The sequence below is a fragment of the Leuciscus leuciscus genome (assembly GCF_965113295.1).
Source record: "Leuciscus leuciscus genome assembly, chromosome: 20".
Lineage (NCBI taxonomy): Eukaryota > Metazoa > Chordata > Actinopteri > Cypriniformes > Leuciscidae > Leuciscus > Leuciscus leuciscus.
The window spans coordinates 10734067-10755603 of record NC_138744.1 but is presented as its reverse complement, the minus strand read 5'-3'; the positions used below and the strand labels follow the sequence as shown (position 1 = coordinate 10755603).

Genomic DNA, 21537 nt, shown 5'->3' with positions numbered 1-21537 from the left:
GTATGTTGGTCTACTAGACTTTTACGGAAAAATTTCGTTTGGTCCGCGGGGGCCACTCCCCCCCCCCCGCGCTGGGGCCCCCGTAAATTTTTCGTCAACGATACCAGGGACACCGAAACACCGGGGAACATGAAATTTGGTGGGCATGTAGCCCCACTAGACTTCTAAGGAAAAATTTCATTTGGTCCCCGGGGGCCACTCCCCCCCCGCGCTGGGCCCCCCCAAACCCCAAAAAATGCAGTTTTTCCTAAATAACTACCTGAACCGTGGCACCGAGGATGAAGACATTTTTGTGGTATGTTGGTCTACTAGACTTTTACGGAAAAATTTCATTTGGTCCCCGGGGGCCACTTCCACCCCCCCGCGCTGGGGCCCCCGTACATTTTTCGGCAACCATACCAGGGACACCGAAACACCGGGGAACATGAAATTTGGTGGGCATGTAGCCCCACTAGACTTCTTAAGGAAAAATTTCGTTTGGTCCCCGGGGGCCACTCCCCCCCCGCGCTGGGCCCCCCCAAACCCAAAAAAATTCATTTTTTTCTAAATAACTACCTGAACCGTGGCACCGAGGATGAAGAAATTTTTATGGTATGTTGGTATTCTAGACTTTTACGGAAAAATTTCGTTTGGTCCCCGGAGGCCACTTCCCCCCCCGCGCTGGGGCCCCCGTAAATTTTTCGTCAACGATACCAGGGACACCGAAGCACCGGGGAACATGAAATTTGGTGGGCATGTAGCCCCACTAGACTTCTACGGAAAAATTTCGTTTGGTCCCCGGGGGCCACTCCCCCCCCCCGCGCTGGGCCCCCCCAAAACCAAAAAAATGCAGTTTTTCCTAAATAACTACCTGAACCGTGGCACCGAGGATGAAGACATTTTTATGGTATGTTGGTCTACTAGACTTTTACGGAAAAATTTCATTTGGTCCCCGGGGGCCACTTCCCCCCCCGCGCTGGGGCCCCCGTAAATTTTTCGTCAACGATACCAGGGACACCGAAGCACCGGGGAACATGAAATTTGGTGGGCATGTAGCCCCACTACACTTCTACGGAAAAATTTCGTTTGGTCCCTGGGGGCCACTCCCCCCCCCGCGCTGGGCCCCCCCAAACCCCAAAAAATGCAGTTTTTCCTAAATAACTACCTGAACCGTGGCACCGAGGATGAAGACATTTTTATGGTATGTTGGTCTACTAGACTTTTACGGAAAAATTTCGTTTGGTCCCCGGGGGCCACTTCCCCCCCCTGCGCTGGGGCCCCCGTAAATTTTTCGTCAACGATACCAGGGACACCGAAACACCGGGGAACATGAAATTTGGTGGGCATGTAGCCCCACTAGACTTCTACGGAAAAATTTCGTTTGGTCCCCGGGGGCCATTCCAAGCCCTCCCCCTCCCCGCGCTGGGCCCCCCCAAACCCCCAAAAATGCAGTTTTTCCTAAATAACTACCTGAACCGTGGCACCGAGGATGAAGAAATTTTTATGGTATGTTGCTCTTAAGGGCCCACATCAACCTAGCCCATAATCACTCATTTGTGATTTGCGCCCCTCCCATAAAAAATGAAAATGCAATATTATTCTGCTTTAATCGCCCCTATCTGCAGTGGAGATGTTCAGAACTGCACCATATTTAATGTGTATGATTAACTTGACATCCTCTGGGGGTATCCTCTGCTAAGTTTTGTAGAATTTCATCCATGGGGGGGTATAAAATAAATTCATTTATGTGCACATTTAGTGACTGTACACTCATCGGCCTGTAGATGGTGCTGTTGAGCGAAAGGTTGCTGGTTTAGGATGATACTGTCACACACACACATGCAGGAATACAAACAAACGCAAGCATGCACACACACTGACATCCACACGCACAGACACACACCCATACACACACATACAAATCCACATGCACAGACACACACACACAAACACACACGCGCACACATGTACGCACACATACATACACGCACAGACACACACACACACACACACACACACACACACACACACAGACACACACATACACAAACACACACACATACACACACACACACACACACACACACACACACACACACACACACAGACAGACATGCACATACTATTACTTTTTTTTAGGTATATACATAAACACGCAATACAGCCAAATTACTCCACGTCATTTATTTTTGTGGAAAGCCAGTGCAGGCCTGAGCGGCGGTCATATTTTGTACCGCGATGCGGTACATCTAGTTTTTTTTTTTTTTTTTTATGCCTATGGAAAACATTTATTGAAAATAATACTTCTGGAACTTAAACCGCCACAAACATTGAAGGTCATTGATGTGCTCTATTGCTAGCTGCTATTGACAGCGAGTTGAACTCTACAAATATGTAGAGTTTAGAGCAGTTCTATAGTACAGAATTTGTTGGAAATTACTCTTAGGAACTGGTTCTTTTTAATAATTCGGTAAAATCTATTCACTAAACATTCTCAAACTCACTTGATAGTTACAGTATCAGACTCAGTGAATCATTCAGAGCAGCTTGTCATTTAAAATACATATTTACCGAACAGAACTTGTAATAAATGGTATTCTTAAAAAAGAATACAAAACCAGAGTGGCAATAAAATTATAAATTGCAGAAATAAGAACATCTGATGTTCTTGTAGGTAAATTTTCTTCAAGACATCACTGCTGATGCAAAAGCTGTAATCTTTCATTTTAAACCAAAATATCTCTGATGTAATTTGTGCAAACAGAATTAAGCTCCATTCCTTGGATTCTACTTACAATTATCCAAATCATGCCCAGAGAATCAGCAGAGAAGTCTGGCATGAGAAAGTGTGTGATGTCATCTCACTTTATTCTCAAGTGACATCTAAAAGCTTTGTATATTAAGTGCTGAAATGTCCATAACATTTAGCCTGTCTGGTGAAGCCAAATGCTCTCTGAAAATACCAGATTATTTATTGTACACACTGCTAGTTCCCATGATGACACTAAGTGGTGAGTAATGAAGCACTGTGGGAAACAATAGCTTATAGCATGTTTTGTGTTCACTTTCATTAATCTTTATGTCTTGATAACCCCAATTGTGATTGTGGTTCTCCTCTTTACAAGTCTTATTAAATGTTTCACATACAGTATAAGCTAAGAAACGTAATACTGGTTTATGTGTCCAATACTTGTTATTATCAAGACGCATTTTCTAACACATGCCAGACAGTGATTATTTAACCAGTAAAGACATCACACTAAATTTGGCAGTAAAATTAGTGGGAGGCTAATGGAACTTAAATGCTCATTAAAACCAGGACTCCATCTCAACAGGAAGTGGCTCTATAAAGCACAGATCAGTCCATTTGGCAAACAGCATCCACGTTACGAACTAGCACATAGGTCACACCATTTGACAAACACCTGATCACAATTTAAACATTATTGTGAAATGTTTTGAAAGCTTGTGCTTCAGATATGGTCAAATTGAACAAAATTGTAGTTTTAAGTCAGCCTGTTGGTAAAATGAATTTCCCAGAAATGGATTTAATCTTGTTTACCTAAATGTCCTTTATGAAATTATGGTTGAGATGAGAGATCAAGGACCCATTTGCAGGAAAAGTAGTCTGTTTGTTCTTTTTGCTGCATACTGGCGCACACAACAGAAACCTAAAAATAGCGTATATAATGGCTAAACAAGGTCAACGTCCTAAGCAATTTGGGAGCAGAGGAGATTCGCAGCCGTTGAGAGTCCTTATGAATCACATCGATTACGCATTTCAGCTTAAGTTCTTCCATGTGTCCTAACAATGAGGGAGAGAAACGTAACTATTACACAGTCATAAATTATGTCAGCGTTGATATCTTATCACTCACAAAACAGCTGCAGTTTACAGGGTGACAAAGTCCCATAGGTCTAGACATGCATTCACAATGATTAGTCAGCTTGGTTGGGGTTAAATTGTCTCAGATTTCTTAAGTAAATCTTTTTAAAAGTCAATTATTGGGCAGTTTTCTGATATCATTTTAGGTCAAGATGACAATAACTGCAGAATATTGACGTACAAAATTCAGTATGGAGTGGAACGGTAAGTATTTGGATAAATATTGTTAAACTTTTATTTCTTGCTTCGAAATCAAGCATAACAAACATCATATCTGGATATTTGAGATCTCTAGAAAACCGGCTACATCATAATTTAGAGGTTGGTGTGTTTAAACTAGCAAGAGAAATGGAGCGAGAAGAGGAGGAGGAGGAAAAAGAATTGTGAAAGGGAAAAAAGGGATGACCTTTCACTGTTGCCGCTGTGAAACGTGGCACTAGGCATGTGCAGCGAAGGAGCCGTGTAAAACCAGGCAGTGCATTCCAAGGGTTTACTCACAATCCCAGAGAAGCTCTCGACCGGTCTCCGTTAGCGTTTGGTTTAGAGCGAGCGTCCACATGACGCGGTGCTCGGTCGCTGCTTTGGCCACAGACATGTCTGTGCAGTCAACACTTGGAGACACAAATGCTTGAATATGCAAATTTAACTGAATCTCACAACATAAAATAACAGACAAATATTACAGTTGCATAAAGACAGCTGATTTTGGTCAAAATCTATTCCTTGAGGGGAATTAAAAATGGGAACATGGGATGTCTCTCCATCTATATTAATCCAGTTCAAAAGTACAGTCAATGTATTTGATATTTCTGTCAGGGACAACATCATTGAGGTCTGTTTCAGCAAATTGAGCCAGATGTATTTTTGCTGTAGACATTTTTTTTAAAAACCTCATCACTCTCGATTCCTGTCAACACAACAGGCCGAAATGAGAGATGAGAGAATTTGTAGCTCAATGGTAAAACACAAAGTCATCAGTCTAAGTCTTTAAGTGACACCCTCAGGCTCGATGTTTAATGGTAAAGGTCTGGAAGCTGCGCCTGCGGTTTGGCTTTCCCCAAAATATATTCTTCCTCCCTTCTCTCAGTCTTTATCTTTCTCTCTCGCTCTGAGGTCAAGACGTTTCTTTCCTGTGGATGGACTACGATGGTTTGACTGGTTATCCGACACTCCATTCTTCAAGCAGCCATTTCTGCGGGTGAAAAAGGGCTGCGTTGCCTAAATATAACAATGTGTCAGGCTTACAGTAAGACAACTGAACACCATCTGTTACATTTGTGTTGGTATATCCCCAAAACTCCATTTGGCAATACAACGTGTACTTGGACGTAGGAGCTGCATGTTGTCAAACTGCGGTGACTGAAACAAAACATTTATTTGCATTATCAGCTATTGTTATAATCAAGATTTTTATTTTATGACATTTAAATAGTGATGCACAGATATAAAAATTCTGGGTGATGCCAATAAACCTATGTTAAGAACTTACAACCTAATAAACAAAAGCAAATGTGAAGCAGTTTAGGCGAAGGAGACAATTACAAACACCCTACAATTGATGCTCTCAAATTCTTTCTAGACTAAGGAATTCAGTCAGAGATTAAAACCAATGAAGGGTCTGTAATACCTATCTGTTAGCCTTCCTATGGGACTGTGCATTAAATTAAGCAATTAAAAGTACAAACACAGACGCTAAAATTGACTCATGACAACCTGTCATGTGGCCCTGGGACATTTCACAAGGGTGACATTGATGTCTAAAAGATCTCAGCTCTAACACAAGTAGGGCAGTTTTCACACATGATGATCAAAGTGAATTATGTCCTAAATTGCCTTAACATTACTCACTTAATCGAGTCTCATGAGTCTATTTGGCAGGCTTTCTGTTTTTAGACAGGACACGATCGAAAGCAGCAATATAAAAAAATTAAATATTTTCATCCCTAATGTATGCTATGATGACTATCAATACAGCATAAGCAGGTACATAAATTTGAACAAAACAATATAATTTTATGATGCACCGTCCTCTAGTGGGCAAACAATGAATCACAATCAACATACCTACTTTTTTTTTTAATGGTTATCTCATCGTGTCCTATTTTTTTATTTATTTAATATTTATTTATTGTTTATTCTATTAACATTTTTTGTATTTTAACCTATATAATTGCAGAAATATGGTATAGTACAATATGCAGTACTCTGTCATACTGCTCTACATACATCTGGCTCTTCTAACAGTCAGTCAAAGGAGAGTCTGCAACGTCATGATACAACACTTGCACAAACAGGACTTAAAACTGAATTAAGAATTACAACACAATCCAGAGAAATAAGATACTAGATACATAAAAAAGAACATTATGACAGGCATATTGATAACACTTTATAATAACTAATCATTAAAGGGGTCATATAATGGTACATGCACTTTTACAAGTTGATTGTACTGAAATGTGTGTTGGCAGTGCCTGTACACAACCATCATAAAATGATAAAAATCCATCCAGTGTTTTTTTTATTATCTTCTTATATGTTTTCCCCCATCTCAAATCAAGCCGTTCGATTTTGTGACGTCACAAAATCGACGCTCCTCCCACGATTGTTGATTGACAGCAGCGTTTCAACACAGACCTGCCCTCTCTCGTGAGCGAGCTGTCAATCATAGTCGTAGGACCGTAGGACCGGTGTTGTGCCGAATTTCGACCCCCGCCAAATTATTACCCCCCTAGTATTGGTAGGTTTAGGAATAGTTGTGGGGGAGGGGTTAGGATTAGGGGTGGGGTTAGGATTAGGCAATCAGGTACTGACTTCAACGAGTCAACGGGTAATAATTTGGCAGGGGGTCGAAATTCGGCACAACACCGGCGCGGTCATTGTTGATACGCTGGAGCACTGTCTATGAGCAGAATGGCATCTAAGCGATTGTGGTTTTCTGTTCTTGGGTGTAATAAGGAACACAGCAGTCATTTTGATGTTCCTAAATCCGAACCGCTGAAGACGCAGTGGCTGAGTTTGTTTTCGAAGGGAATATTCCCCACGATCAACGTCAATGCTTTCATGTTTGCGCGAATCATTTCACACACCAGACTGCTTTATAAACGAGGTCAATATAAAGCTGGTTTTGCTAAAAAGCTGCTCCTGAAAAAAGGATCAGTACCAATCGTGTTCCTGCTGCACCTCCAGAAGAACTGAAGTGAGTGTAATTAACCTTTATATTAATATTTATATTAATCTTTGTAAATCACTTGCTGCACGCTTCACGATGAATGCGGCTGTTTACACTCAGGGTACATTACGGCATGTTTTCTATATACGACGTTCTCAATATAATTCATAATCCCACGTTTATAATGAACAACGCGTTATGGTTATTGTGTTATTGTGTTACAAACAGTGTACGCACAGAACAGAGGGGCGGGGTGAGCAAAGCTCATTATCATTTAAAGACACATGCACTTAAACGGCGTGCTGAAAACAGAGTTGTTTTTGACCAGGTAAAATGAGTGTTTTCTTACAATACTAATGAGAATTTTTAATTAAAGTATATTACAAACTTTTAATTTAGACCCAAAAGAATCATATTAGCTTGTACAAAAATGGCATTATATGACCCCTTTAACAAAAATTACAAATTTTAACAGAACAGTCGTTTTTGAAAATTCAAATGTGGACTTGATTCAAAAAAAAGTTTTTTTTTAGTTTTTTTTATCTATTAAGCTTTAAAGTTACAATAAAGTGTCCCCAATATAGCGTGGACATAAACTTGTTTGTGCTCTGTGTGTATTGTATAGGCTAAGTCCTATTATTATTAATATTAATTAGGCTACATGATGTTTGTCCAATAGGCTCTATTGGCTGAAGAATGTTCAATAAGCTGGTTAAATAAGGAACCATTATTAGGGCATGATTCATGAATCAACATTTATGAATAAATTAAGAGAACACAACACAAGAGAAAGTTGACTTGACGTTTGACATTTGGCAGAAATTGAGCCTATAGGAAATCTTCAATAGATCGGTAACGATTAGCATAATGACAAGAAACATGCTGTGCTCGATTATTGTTTAAATGTAATTAAAACACACTGTTTTTGTGTTTTCATCTGCCTCGATGTCTATTGCAACTGCTAGACTTTATAATGCAATGATGTAGGATAGGGGCCGTCTACAAAGTACAGAACAAAGAGCATAAACGAACAATTATCCTATACAAATACTTCACTTTACCGAAAAAAAAAGATATATATACTGTATAGCAATTAGCAAATGCACACAGAGGATTGAAACACAAACACACACACACACACAAAACACAACTGTTAGCAGCTAAAAAACGTAAATATTACATGGAATAAGGATTTACAGCAATGACAATAGTAATATTATTATGACCGCCGCTAGCGTAGCTAGCCGGTCATATAGGGATTGTCAAAGTTTTTTTTCTTTTTTTTTTTCGTCACCTTACTGAATTTTTCGTCAACGATACCAGGGACACCGAAGCACCGGGGAACATGAAATTTGGTGGGCATGTAGCCCCACTAGACTTCTAAGGAAAAATTTCGTTTGGTCCCCGGGGGCCACTCCCCCCCCCGCGCTGGGCCCCCCCAAACCCCCAAAAATGCAGTTTTTCCTAAATAACTACCTGAACCGTGGCACCGAGGATGAAGACATTTTTATGGTATGTTGTTCTACTAGACTTTTACGGAAAAATTTCGTTTGGTCCCTGGGGGCCACTTCCCCCCCCGCGCTGGGGCCCCCTTACATTTTTCGTCAACGATACCAGGGACACCGAAACACCGGGGAACATGAAATTTGGTGGGCATGTAGCCCCACTAGACTTCTAAGGAAAAATTTCATTTGGTCTCCGGGGGCCACTCCCCCCCCCGCGCTGGGCCCCCCCAAACCCAAAAAAATGCAGTTTTTCCTAAATAACTACCTGAACCGTGGCACCGAGGATGAAGAAATTTTTATGGTATGTTGGTCTACTAGACTTTTACGGAAAAATTTCGTTTGGTCCGCGGGGGCCACTTCCCCCCCGCGCTGGGGCCCCCGTAAATTTTTCGTCAACGATACCAGGGACACAGAAACACCGGGGAACATGAAATTTGGTGGGCATGTAGCCCCACTAGACTTCTAAGGAAAAATTTCGTTTGGTCCCCGGGGGCCACTCCCCCCCCCCGCGCTGGGCCCCCCCAAACCCAAAAAAATGCCGTTTTTCCTAAATAACTACCTGAACCGTGGCACCGAGGATGAAGACATTTTTATGGTATGTTGGTCTACTAGACTTTTACGGAAAAATTTCGTTTGGTCCCCGGGGCCACTTCCCCCCCCGCGCTGGGGCCCCCGTAAATTTTTCGTCAACGATACCAGGGACACCGAAGCACCGGGGAACATGAAATTTGGTGGGCATGTAGCCCCACTAGACTTCTACGGAAAAATTTCGTTTGGTCCCCGGGGGCCACTCCCCCCCCCGCGCTGGGCCCCCCCAAACCCAAAAAAATGCAGTTTTTCCTAAATAACTACCTGAACCGTGGCACCGAGGATGAAGAAATTTTTATGGTATGTTGGTCTACTAGACTTTTACGGAAAAATTTCGTTTGGTCCCCGGGGGCCGTTGAGCGAAGGGTTGCTGGTTTAGAATGATACTGTCACACACACACATGCAGGAATACAAACAAACGCAAGCATGCACACACACTGACATCCACACGCACAGACACACACCCATACACACACATACAAATCCACATGCACAGACACACACACACACAAACACACACGCGCACACATGTACGCACACATACATACACGCACAGACACACACACACACACACACAGACACACACATACACAAATACACACACATACACACACACACACACACACACACACACACACACACAGACAGACATGCACATACTATTACTTTTTTTAGGTATATACATAAACACGCAATACAGCCAAATTACTCCACGTCATTTATTTTTGTGGAAAGCCAGTGCAGGCCTGAGCGGCGGTCATATTTTGTACCGCGATGCGGTACATCTAGTTAATGGTGTTAAGTGTTATTAATACTAACTTACATTTAGAGTTAAAACTGTAATATAAAATATATGTACAATTGAATCCAAAAGCCAAAGGGTGTGTCCTAATACTTGGTAGACTAGTCTACTAAAAGTACTACTTTCAGTTGGAATGACTATAGCTGTAATGCAGAAGAAATGCTATTGATATTTAAATGTTCTATTCAAATAAATTTCAAGACATCTCAAATCTAATGCGAGTGTTTTATTACTGGTTCTTAAAACAACATTTCCATGCATATTTTACTCTCATATGGAATTCAGAATACACACCATTGAATTAAATTCAAACCTGTTAATAAAGTATTTAAAACATACGCATTCTATCTCAACATTAAAGGGTGTGTGTTGTTACTGGTTCGTAGAAGAACAATAAGGTTGGTTTTATTCAGAGAACTAGGCCTACAAGGCGTGCTATTGATATTAAAATAAATACATCAATTAATTGAAAATAAAGGGTTCTGACTCAATTTCAAAGGGTGTGCTGTTACTGGTTCCTATTTTAAAGTTGGCTTCATTCACATAACTAAAGCATAACACATAATTGAAACACAACAATTGCGAAAAAGCTAGTAAAGCCATCCAAAGTGTGTCCAGTCCCTGGCCTAGGAATATATTGCACTTGTTTGACTGCATTTTAAATTAAAATGCATTGTCTCTGGACACGTGCTTTGCAGTATTTTTCAAAATACGACTCATGGCGCTAAACACACACACACACACACACACACACACACACACACACACACACACACACACACACACACACACACACAAAACGGGACAGAAAGAGAAAATGCGGAATTGATGCACTTTTCTCTCTGATTATTTGGATGGAAAACAACAACAACAACAACAACAAAAAAGTGGTGTCTTGTATGTAATGCATTAGGGAGTTACTTACTTTGAAGATGACAATGATGACAAAGATAAATAAAAGAAAACGCAATTTAGAAAATTAAATAAAAAAATTAAATAAAAAAAAAGAAATAAAAGAAAACGCGTTGTGAAGCTTTGACCAACAGCTGCTCGCTTTAGAAGTTCTAAAGCGAGCAGCGCCCTCTGTTGGTCAAATAATGTTTCTGTGTGTTCAGAGTAGATTTAGGCTATTTGTGGTGCTGGTGCGTGTCTTACTCTCGGGACACGGTTAAATCTAAATGAATAAATAAAACAATTATAGCCTACCCTCAAAATAATTATCGGAATTTTTAATTGTTAGCATGACTGTTGCTCCAAATTTCTTTGCCCTAAATTGTACAGTTGTTCCAACGTGAGAACCTACAGTAAAAAAAGGCTAAATACATTTGGAAAATACCTTGGGGAAAAAACGATGGTTCCATGACGGTTTAAATTTCATTTTAGTCTAGCCTACATTTGAATTTGATTCCCGTAAAGTTCACATAAATAATCACATTGACATGTTCTAATAGGTTTGACTGAAACTGTCAAAATAATTTTAATGTTTTGTAGCCTATTATTTCTGAATAGCCTATGTCTATTTATTTAGAATATTTAAAAAAAACTTGCAATCTTCTTCTTTTTGTGTTTTGCTTGAAAAGTGTGCTTGTGCTGTCTTTCTTTTAAGTAAATGCTGGAGCCACTGTATTATAGGCTACACAGTCTAAATGTTAATCTTGTTGCTATTTGTAAGGCATTATTTTTATTATGTATTGTTTAGAATGTAGATTCAATCTCATAACCTTAGAAAATTATATAGCCAACAAAATTACCCAAGTAATTATATAACAAACCATATTAAATGTCTTGTACTCAAAGACCCTCAGATGAGGAGTGCTGGAGCACAACAACCACTAAGTGGCAGCACTTTCCTGTTATTGTCAAAACTCAAGACACTTTTACATTCATAAACTACAAAAGATTGTAAGTCTCTTGGGCCTTTTTAAATGAAATCGCAAGGTAAACTAGACATTGTTAGAATAATTATTATTCTTTTGTAAATTTTTTTACTAAGCAATGAAAAAGTTAGGATGCAAAAGAACAGATTCTTTGATGACCTGAATGATGTAATGATGTAATGTAAATGATAATCTATTAAAGTTAACATGAAATATTTTTTTAAGGAATATTGCAGTAGGCTATTTATTTTAAATGATTTATCCGTGTACATTATTGTTTTGTTTTTTATTCTTGTGCCCTCATAATCTTTCATCAAAATAAATTCCCCTCACTTCTAGGGACATCTCTTCTCTTTGATGACGTGTTCACTGGCGCGAGGGCAGGAAAACCTGTCACTCACATGAAATCAAAGCAATAGCAAACCTGTCAGGGATCAGCCAGGCTCCACCACCACACAATCACAGAGATCGCTGTCACCTGAGTACTAATCACCCGCACATGCACGTCATCTGATCATCAGCACAGTCAACACAAAAGCACTCACCTCGTCACATTGTCTGGTCTTGTTTGAATAAGGACTCACTTTCCTGTTACTCTTACCTTCCTACGATTGATGTTTAGTGTGATCGTCTACCGTCCTGTTTCTCCAAAGTCTCCATTGTCTTCCTGGTTCCTGTCATCACTCAGCTACTTGCCTCTCTCCGTTCCACTGTGTGTACTCCAGCGATCTCTCACCACAGCATCCACGACCTCCTTCATCATCTGCAAAAGAACCACAGACTGTCAGTATATCTCACCATCATTATTCAAAGACATTCTCCATTATCGTCACCCACTGGTGCTCACCACTACTTGTTTCAGTAAACCTGTTTCTTACCAGTATCATTTTGACTTGAGTCTCTGTTCCAAAACAGAAGACCAGACCAACACAGCGTGAGAATGAGTTCCCCGGATCCTTTCCAGGGGGTTGTGGATGCCCTCAAGCGTGCACTTTCCTCTACCACTTCCTTATCACCCGTCACCACTTCTCCTTCACCACCAGTGGCCTCCAGTCCCGTGGCCAATCCAGCACCCTACTCTGGCTTGGCGGAGGATTACGACGGATTTCTGCTACAGTGTTCGTTGGCCCTGGAGATGCAGTCGCCTCGTTTCCCCACCGAACGAGCGAAGGTAGCCTTCATCATTTCCCTGCTGACGGGGCGAGCGCTCTACTGGGCCCAAACCACCTTCTCCGCCTTGCCAGCCAGAGTTTACCAGCTCTCCAGAACCAGTCCCCATGCAACTGGAGAACACTCATCTTTCTTATACTGAGCGGGAGAGGAGGCTGACCCATGGAGGATGGATGAGGATAATGTCTGTACTGTGGCGATGGTGGCCACATCATTTCTGCCTGTCCCATCCGTCCACCACGACCAATGGTGAGTGTCATCCATTCCTCATCAGTAAATATGAAACCGCTTAGTGCGCTTACTACTGAAGTCATCCTTACTGCCTCACATGTCTCTTTTCCAGTACACGCCCTCCTCGACTCTGGGTCAGCCGGGAACTTCATCTCTGATTCCCTCCGCCGCCAGCTCAACCTCCAGAAGAGGTCCAACAATGTCCATTATCAAGTCCACTCGATAATTGGCAAACATCTCAACAAGAGCAATGTGCGTTTCACCGTGGGACCTATCCAGTTGCAAGTGGGACAGTTACACACTGAATCCATCTCCTTCCTGGTTCTGGAGAATTCCACCACTGGTATAATTCTAGGGCACCCGTGGCTAGTGCAACACGATCCGGATCTCTCCTGGACCACCGGAGAAGTCCTGAAGTGGGACGATAGCTGTTTTCCACATCTGCCTCAACCTGTAATTCCTCTACCAGTCCATTCAACCTCGATCGAGAGCCCTGTGGAACAACAGTCCATCAAGATTCCAGCCTGCTACGCCCCTTTCTGTGACGTTTTTTGCCCAAACAGGCATCGTCATTGCCACCACACCGGCCATGGGACTGCGCCATCGATCTCCTTCCGGATGAGCCAGTGCCCCACGGTAAGATCTATCCCTAATCACTCCCAGAACAGAAGGTCATGGAGGAGTACGTTGAAGAGGCTCTCCAACAGGGTTACATCCGCCCTTCCACTTCCCCTGCTGCTTCGAGTTTTTTCTTCATGGCAAAGAAGGGCAGGGGCTTGCAGCCCTGCATAGACAATCGAGCACTCAACAACATCACCGTAAAGTTCCGGTATTCACTTCCTCTCATCCCAGCAGCCCTGGAACAACTTTGTGGAGCAGCCGTGTTCACTAAGTTGGACCTCCACAGCGTGTATAACCTCGTCCGGATACGTGAGGGGGGCGAATGGAAGACGGCCTTTGTGACCGCCACTGGACACAACGAGTACCTGGTCATGCCGTATGGTCTGGTAAATTCCCCCTCCGTATTCCAAGACTTTATGAATGAGGTGCTCCGGGAATTCCTTCATCATACCGTGATCGTCTACATCGATGATATCCTGATCTATTCCCGGAGCCTGGCCGAACATCGCCATCACGTTGCGGAAGTCCTCCAACGCCTCAGAGAACATCACCTCTTCCTCAAGGCCGAGAAATGCTCCTTCCATCAACCAACCGTCCAGTTTCTCGGCGATAACATCAGTGAACACGGCATCTAGATGGACGAAGGGAAGGTGAATGCGGTACAGAACTGGCCCACACCTACCACCATCAAAGAGCTCCAGCGTTTCCTCTGATTTTCTAATTTCTATCGCCGGTTCATCCATTACTACAGTTCCATCACCTCCCCGTTGACCAATCTCCTTCAGAAAAAGCCCAAGTCTCTGTCCTGGACACCAGATGCCAACCAGGCTTTCCAGAGCCTTAAAGACTCGTTCACAAGTGTACCGCTCCTAATCCACCCAGACCCCAACAAGCCGTTTGTCGTCGTGGTCGATGCCTCCACTACAGGGGTAGGAGCGGTGCTATCGCAGCAGCAGGGGAATCCAGCACGTCTCCATCCATGCGCCTTCTTCTCTAAGAAGCTATCCCCGGCGGAGATTAATTACAACATTTGTAACCGAGAACTACTGGCCATCAAGCTCGCCTTGGAGGAGTGGAGACACTGGCTGAAGGGTGCTAAGGAGAGATAAACAGTTCTCACCGATCACATAAATCTTCAAAATCTCCGAGATGCTAAACGCCTCAACCCCAGACAGGCAAGATGGGCTTTGTTTTTCACCCGCTTCCATTTCACCATCTCCTATTGTCCCGGTACAAAGAATCTCAAGGCTGATGCTCTATCCCATCTCCATAACTCTGAAGAGAAAACCGAAGACCAGGAGCCCATCTTGCCTCAAAAGATCATCCTGTGCCCCATCCAGTGGTCCATCAGCAGCTTTCCTCCTCCAGTGTCTCCGAGCCATCTCCGCCGTGGTGTCCACCCGGTCGTACCTATGTTCCCTGGTCACAATGCAACAATCTCACGCACTCGGCACATTCTTCCGTGGGCACTGGCCATCCAGGGGCCAACTGCACCCTCTCACTGCTACAAGATCACTTCTGATGATCACCAGGGATGTGAGAAGGTTTGTCCAGGGATGCCCAGACTGCGCCATCTCCAAGAGCCCACGCCATCTTCCATCTGGCAAGCTCCTTCCGTTGCCCGTTCCCCGACACCCCTGGTCACACCTAGGAGTATACTTCACCACCGACCTACCTTCCCTCCGAAGGTAATACATGTATCCTAGTCATTGTTGACTGATTCTCCAAATCCTGCCGTCTGATTCCTTTGAAAGGTCTACCTACTGCCATTAGCACTGCAGAGCTACTCTTCAACCACGTTTTCCAACACTATGGGATTCCTGAGGACATCGTGTCGGATCGAGGCCCACGGTTCATCTCCCAGATTTGGAGGGCTGTCTTCAGACTCCTAGGTGTCACCGCCAGTCTCTCATCCGGATACCATCCTCAGATGAACGGGCAAACGGAGGGGAAGATCCAGGAGATTGGGCGCTTTCTGAGAACCTTCTGTCATGGCCACCAGAACTCTTGGAACCAATTCCTTGGCTGGGCCGAGTACGCGCGGAACTCCCTCCGTCAGCCAGCCACTGGACTCACTCCCTTCCAGTGCGTGCTTGGCCTTCCAGCCTCCACTGTTCCCGTGGTCCGGGGAACCCTCCGACGTCCCCTCCGTTGACTATTGGTTCCGAGAGAATGAGAGGGTCTGGGATGACGCACATCATCACCTTCAAGGGGCAGAGTGCAGACAAAAGACCCAGGCAGACACTCGGAGAGCGGAACCACCTACCTTCCAGCCAGGACAGAAGAGTCCCAGATTCGTTGGCCCCTTCACCATCACCCGACAGATCAACCCAGTCACCTACCAGCTGCAGTTACCTTCACACTACAGGATTCCCTCTACCTTTCATGTCACTCCTCAAGCCCTATCACTCACCTGTTTCTGTTCCCTCCACAGAGCCTGGCCCGACAGAGGAACCCCCACCCCCTTCCATTAATACTGGAGGATGGAACAGTCTACACCAGGGGTTTTCAAAGTCTAAGACGGTGGGATTATAATGATTATGACAATGGGGTTAAAACAAAACACACACACATAGTAATGTCAGACTCTTAACTCCTCACTTTTATCATTGTTTGTGTTAACATGAAAAGTGCTGAAAAGTGAAGTTAGGCCTCGTTTACACTCTCAGTGAAATGTGACCCAATTGTTTGCTTATATGTGACACAGATCGGATGTGTTCTATGACAGTGTAAACAGGAAAAAAACGCGTGCATTCAGATATTTCGAGATTGGTTTAAGGCCTCATTCATATATGGAAATAAATCAGATATGTCCCAATGCGACTGTCATGTAAACAGGCAGATCGGATTTTCTGAGGCATTAGGCAACGTCTCCGCGGTTTAATGACGAGAGAAACCCCATTAAACGCGTGAATCGGGAATCTGCAAAGGGACAGATGGCCCGACGAAACGCAGTGTCGTCGTAGGAGAGGAATGTGAAAACACGTTGACACAACATATCAAAGGTTGGCTTGCTCATCCTAAAATTTCGGACCCACTGCTCCTCATTAAAGCCAATATTTAAACACAATATGCTCCAACCAGTCCTGAGATCTCCCTCGCACACAGTAACTGAAGCGTATGCGCAGACTGCAATGATGGCACTTTTCGTCCTCTGCCTCAAAATCATGGTGATGTTTGGGTGTGGTACTGTCAGGGATAAGCCAGGCTCCACCACCACACAATCACAGAGATCGCTGTCACCTGAGTACTAATCACCCGCACGTCATCTGATCATCAGCACAGTCAGCACAAAAGCACTCCCCTCACACAGTCACATTGTCTGGTCTCGTTTGAATAAGGACTCAATTCCCTGTTACTCTTACCTTCCTACGATTGATGTTTAGTGTGATCGTCTACCGTCCTGTTTCTCCAAAGTCTCCATCGTCTTCCTGGTTCCTGTCATCACTTAGCTACTTGCCTCTCTCCGTTCCACTGTGTGTACTCCAGCTATCTCTCACCACAGCATCCATGACCTCCATCATCTGCAAATGAACCACAGACTGTCAGTTTATCACCGCTACTTGTTTCAATAAACCTGTTTCTTACCAGTATCGTTTTGTCTTGAGTCTCAGTTTCATAACAGAACCACAATGATCCAATCAATTCCAAATGGACAAAATCAAGTCCCGCCTTACTTTTTTTTTTCTTGATGAGAAGCCATTTCACTCAGATATAGGCCTACGTCACAATAGGGAAGAAAAGAATATTGAAGTTTCAATTTTAATGCCGGCTTTAATGAAAAAAACAAATGTACCTTGGCCATTATTTGTGCCCGTGTCATTTCAATGTAATAGAAGCAGAGTATAATCATTTTACAACCAAAAAAGCTGACCATGCAGCCTAGGCTGTATCAGACAAAAAAAAAAACTTGATTTAGAAAACCTGACAAGAACAATTCTTCAACTAATATGAGCAAATAAGAAAGTGCCTAAACTGTGAATCAAACGCTGCTCTCCGATGGGTGAAAGCAGATGTTTGTGGAGTTCCCAGGCAAGTCAAGCACAGTTCTTGGCTCCAGCGGTCTCATCCTGACACGCACAGGAGTTTTATACCCTGTCTGCACCTGCTGAGGAGGGCTGTTTCTGGTAGCGTGGATGCCCGTCATCTCACAAGCTCGCATGAATCGCCAGCCAGTGATTGTAAAAAAAGGTTCCGTAGTTGTTTTCATGCTTCCCTTTGAAATAATGCTGTGCAGTTATGTTTAGCCTGCATGTTTGCATCTCTTAAAAACCTCTGGAGTTCCAGTGGGTGAGAGATACCTCCTGCACTGGCATGACGCCTTACTGGTAGACACCACACAAACGGTGCCAGCGAATAAATCACACCACCCACACACTCCATCACGCTCTGCTCCAGAGGCACCCCTTTAGAAACATCCCTTTTTGGCCCCCATTTTCCTTCTCCTCAGATCTCGATCCATACGAGAGAGGCTGTTGTGTTTCAGAGCAGGAGAGATGAAAACCGTGGAGCAGTTTTCTCTCTGGGGAAGCCCTGAGTTCATGTGAGGAGAGCTGGATTCGGTTATGATTTGAAAGAAAGACAGAAATTGGGTAATTGGTAATAACAGTGGGAAAGGCTTATATGCGAAGAGTATATGACATGCAGGAGACTTGTGGCCTCATTTGCCCTGGTGGAGTCCATGACCTGAGAAGGAGAACGGGGGACATTTTGAGTTCTGTGACTAAGCAAAAATTCTTGGCCCTCATGAGGTGAAATATTCAGATGAGGGCATATTTGTGATGTTTTTCAAATATTAAATTTTTTCATTCTACTTTCACTCTATATAGAACCTTAAAGGGTTCTGTCAGGCACTTCATAATTGGAACCTTTTAGGGGTTCCAATCATCTGATCATTTTATGGATTTAGTTTGAATTAATTAATTATTTTAGTTTCCATTCAGTTTTAATTCTAATTAAATTGTATTAATTAAACAGCTTGTAAACATACTTTACCACTATAGAAAAAGGTAAATAACCTGTTGAACTTGAAAGTATTATTCAATCATTTAAGATATTTTAAGAACTCTTTAAAACTGAGACAAGACGCCAATGGGCTTTATGCACAGCTACACTACTTCCTGAACTTCAGCCAGCTCTTTGTTTCCTGTCTGTCATTATTGGACAAACTGATTAATCCAGGTGTGTCTGATTATTGTTACTGAGGTCAGGCACACCTGGATTAATCAGTTTGTCCAATAATGACAGACAGGAAACAAAGAGCTGGCTGAAGATCAGGAAGTAGTGCAGCTGTGCATAAAGCCCATTGAACCTTTTTCCTAAGAGTATACAGGTTTGTCAATATTTGAAGCCCCTAAAAGTTGAGGAAAAATAAGAAAAATAAAAAAATACATAAAAATTATATTTTATTTATTTGTGTTCTGCCAAAAGACGTAAAACTTTTGTGATAGAAATAATTTGAGGAAGGAAGGAAAACAATATTAATCACAGGCCTGGCGCTATGAAAGGGTGAAAAGATTTGATTTGTGCCCCCGTCAATTATACCACCCCCCCCAACTCCATAAATTTTAACTGAGGGTGAACACCCCTAATCTCAGCCTCAGACGTCATTGGCTGAACATCTGATGCATATGGCACACAAAATTGGAAACTTCATTTTCGAAGTCGTCATCTGAATGGTTGAATTCTACATGATGTCCGGGAGACTTGTGTCAGATGGCCTCGGCGGTCCTTGGCCAATGAAAGCTGCTATGGGGTCCAGACCTTCTGTTGTCAGTCTACAGGAGAATAGGGATCCCCGGACAATTTAGTATCTTAAAACCCACCAGCCACCACTGAGTTGTGATAGTCTTTTCTTCCCTGTGATGTATATCAGAGTGTAACAGCTTCTTGAAGAGGAAAAAAATGCAAAACAGGACTTGATTTTGTTCATCAGAAATTTATTGGAAAATTAGATTGTTGTCATGTGCTTTTGCTGTGATCTCATGTGAATTACAGGTTGCCCTTCCCTCACGTCAGTAAACACGTCATCAGAGCAGAGATGCGCAGATCTGTGCATGACATCAAAGTACCGCGAGAGCGATTAGAGAGCAGACAGTTCCGTATGCTTTCGAATAGCTCTCACGGTACTTTGATGTCATACACCGGTCGGTCTGCACAGCACCACATCAAATCGAACACACTTGTTGCTGCAAGTGGGAGGGGAAGTTATTTTGATGAAAGATTATGAGGGTACATGATGAATTAAAAACGATGTGCACAGATAAATCATTTGTAGTAAATGCTGCAATATTCCACACAAAAAAACAACAAGAATTGCCTATTTTGATTTAATGATGACTTTAATCATAATGTTAAACATGGATGGGCAGAGAGGGGAACCGAAGGTTAGGCCGCGGGAGGGGTAGGCTACGAGAGATGAAACGAGGGAGAGGGATGAGAGAGGGTGAACAAGAGGGAGAGCTCCGTCCCATGGAGCCGGCGCAAGAATTTATGGTCAGGAAGGGGGATGAAAGTGTAATTTACGGTCCACTCTTTACCGTTCTTCTGCCCTCCCCTCTGTAATGAGAAACGGCTGTTGCAGTTGGAGGGTGCGATCCTGTTTAAGCTCCGCCCCCTGGCGATGACACATCATTAGTTTTTATTTCTGTCTCAAGTTTTACTGCCCATGCCTGGGCACCAACTACCGCCACACATTCTGCACCACAATTGCTATGCTGTTCTAACACGAATCATGCACGTACAAACACCTTCCTGCCCAAACGGGGATTACCATATACTGATCGAAGACTTATTTTCCCTCTCAATATTTAAATAATCACTTCATGTTTGTTGACCATTTAGAATCAGAATTAGTGATGCCAGATTCGCTAATGAATAGCTTTTGATCCAGTTGGCCAAACGGGTTTGCAAAAAGGTCTTAAATTGATTCAGTTTGAATCATTGTACCGCAGGTAAAGACAATTCATGTCCATACCTATAATATTTAAAAAGTAATGATAATAAAATAAAATATTTAAAAGTCTCTAAAAATTGCATTTCTGTGAGATGGGTGCTATTCATACTTTTTACTTCAGTGAATATTTCTAGGTTCATCTTTGTATTAACACCTTAAATGCATGGCCACTAAAATCTATCTATATGTTTTCAATATTACGAGCTAGGAAACAAGAAAAACATCCAGTTGATTGAACCCACCTTTTACATTATGTGTTGACACACAGCCTAATAGAGGCTTTCAGCTAAATGTAACCATTAAAACAATTATGAAATGAAAAATGATTCATAAAACAGCGAAAAAGGTCATGTACAAAAATCTCAAAACTTTGTTTAGGCTGATTAATTGATACTTGTGGTAAAATGATACTTTGTGTAAGTTCATAACATATATAAGACACATGGCAACTTGCTCCCAACTTGACATTAATTAAAAAAAAATATTGTCTTAGAAACAGTTACACTTTATTTTAAGGTGTCCTTGTTACAGTGTAATTATACATTTAAGTACTGAGTAATAATAATTAACAACATGTACTTACTATAGGGTTAGGATTAAGATTAGTATTTAGATTATGGTTAGTTGCTTGTAATTATGCATAATTTACAGTTGTTATTATTATAGCAAGTACATGTAATATGTAACAAGGACACTGTAAAATAGTGTAACCACACAAACTAACCTTTCAGTTAAATAATATTGATATTA

The 21537-nt window shown here is 42.4% G+C and overlaps 1 long non-coding RNA gene across 1 annotated transcript in view; it reads right to left on the bottom strand.

Moving 5' to 3' along the window:
• Positions 1-21537, bottom strand: part of LOC309483537 — an 88865-nt gene that overhangs the window by 28342 nt on the left and 38986 nt on the right. The window lies entirely within an intron of this gene.